The sequence below is a fragment of the Pocillopora verrucosa genome, chromosome 5 (genome assembly GCF_036669915.1).
Source record: "Pocillopora verrucosa isolate sample1 chromosome 5, ASM3666991v2, whole genome shotgun sequence".
NCBI lineage: Eukaryota > Metazoa > Cnidaria > Anthozoa > Scleractinia > Pocilloporidae > Pocillopora > Pocillopora verrucosa.
In genome coordinates, this window is record NC_089316.1 from 28,772,907 (window position 1) to 28,775,037 (window position 2,131).

The 2,131-nt window shown below is 49.0% G+C and overlaps 2 non-coding genes and 1 pseudogene across 2 annotated transcripts; 1 reads left to right on the forward strand and 2 right to left on the reverse strand.

Annotated features, from left to right (window-relative positions):
* The first annotated feature begins 510 nt into the window (after positions 1 to 510).
* On the forward strand, positions 511 to 629 carry LOC136281463 (5S ribosomal RNA). The gene has a single exon (XR_010717783.1). It is a non-coding gene; the product is annotated as a 5S ribosomal RNA (ribosomal RNA).
* A 983-nt stretch (positions 630 to 1,612) lies between these two features.
* Positions 1,613 to 1,775, reverse strand: LOC136281386 (U1 spliceosomal RNA). Its single transcript, XR_010717735.1, has one exon. It is a non-coding gene; the product is annotated as a U1 spliceosomal RNA (small nuclear RNA).
* A 232-nt stretch (positions 1,776 to 2,007) lies between these two features.
* On the reverse strand, positions 2,008 to 2,131 carry LOC136281437 (U2 spliceosomal RNA; annotated as a pseudogene).

Consider the following 2,131-nt stretch of genomic DNA (forward strand, 5'->3'; position numbering starts at 1 on the left):
CGATGCCGAAGCATGCCCTGGGTGAGGGGGGTGGTCGAGGGATCCTTCCCACGGTTTATGGTGGATAGTAGCAGGTCGCCCCCACAAGCCCTTGCGAGTCCCGCAGACGGTCCCAGAGGCTGACCCGTTTGGTATCTCCTCACTGTAAGATTTTAAAGCCAGATACACGCACCTACGGAGCTAAAACATTGTATAATAGGTTTTTAGGACACGTTATGTCTCTTGGGACCCCTCCCTCCCCTCCCTAGGGAATAGTGCTTCAAATCGATGCTCCTCAATGTGTTAACTGGGTTGAGGAAAATACATTAGGGTTAGGTAACGACTTCGGGGTTAGGGTAACCATTTCTTAGGGTTAGGGTAACAATTTCTTAGGGTTAGAGTATCGATTTCTTAGGGTTAGAGTAACGAAACTAGGGCTTTAGAATTTCAAATTCGCCTACACTCAGGGATGTGGCCGCTTTACAGCCTGAACCTGGCCGATAACAAGCAGAATTTCGACCCCATTTCCTCGTCTACGACCATACCACAGGGAAAGCACCGGTTCTCGTCCGATCACCGAAGTTAAGCCCTGTCGGGCGGGGTTAGTACTTGGATGGGTGACCGCCTGGGAATACCCCGTGTTGTAGGCTTCAATTTTTTGTCTTGCGAACATCTCTAAACGTTTTATCCCAATAAATAGCTCTCCATACACCACAATTTCACATAGAGAGCCGTAGGTGAGTGAGGAACAAAATCAAAGCAAAAAACGAGGGGGGGAAAACACCTTTTTGTCAAAAATCGGCCAGCTAATGGCGAAAACTCTAGTGCGATCGACTTTTCTTACAGAGCGCGCGCGAGCGAGTGAGCACGCGCGAGATGAACAGTTTATGATGTCAAATTCTACTTCTGTGATATCAAATCATTCCAAATAACGAACGAAAAAATGAATAGGAAAAAAACGCACACTTCTGAGACGCAGTTTTAAGCCATCGTGACGTGGCAAAACACTCGCACACTTCCAAGAGGAGGCGCGCGAAAAACGGCACTGAAAGTCGACAATGGTTGGATTCAGACTGCAAACGAATCGGGAAAAAGGTTCGATACTTTTACTACTCTGCTAGTTTGTTTCCTTCCCTCGTTCATTCGTTCACTCGCTTGCTCGCACAAAGGATACACTAACGATAGCAATAGCATTTCTAAAAGCGGCTCCAGTGACAATAAAACCGCTCAAAAGGTTCAAAGTGTACTCACGGTCCAAGTCGAATGCCCTTCTATGCTAGCTCGCTCGGTCGATCGGCCGTTTGGTTTCCTTTCATTTCCTTTCCCTTCGCGCGCATAGCACAGCACGGCACGGCACGCACAACCTGCAAATACAAACGAACAGGACTTTACACACAATAGAGCAGACAGGCCTTGAACAAAAACAGCCAGCAAAGTTACGCACCGCCCCGAAACTCACCTTGTTTCCTTCCTCCAGTCTCTCCAATGCACTTCTACCCCTCCAAACGTGCCAACACCTTGGCCAGTTGTGCGTCCTTTGCTTTCTTTGCAAGTCTACCGGTCCACTGCAAAAGCAAAAATACCCTCGATAGTCAGTAAGAGGGCCATATAGACATAGTTTGGATGACTTTTGCGGGGACGAGCGCGAACGCAGGTCCCCACTACCAGAAATTATACGCTCGAGTTACCCACATTTGGGGTAATCGCAAGGGTCAACCCAGTCGAAGTGCAATGAAAGGGCCTCGCCTTGAGAGGACTGCCCCTTGATCACAGTACCTCCCGCGTCAGGTAAGTATGCTTTTTCAGCGTCTGCCCTCGGTGAAAAAATCCACTTACCCCTAGGTCCTTGTGGTAGTGCTTTGCGCACTTCAGAAAACGTAGGCCAGCGGCCGTTCCTGCCATTGTCTGTTGTCTGAATTATCATCCCTCTTTCACCTCTTCCCCCTCTAAGGGCGGGCGGGGCTCCTGTAAACATAAAAGAATGCTATACCGTTGACTTTGTTTTGGATTGAATGTGTCTTCCCCAGAGGGAAGTGGGCCGCACTCGGAGGTAGTGCTATACCGAGGCAACCCGTGGCTGGGACGAGGCAAGCCTCTTTTCCACAGCCCAGTTCCAAAAATCAGTTAATATATGAGCTGCTCAATGAGCAGC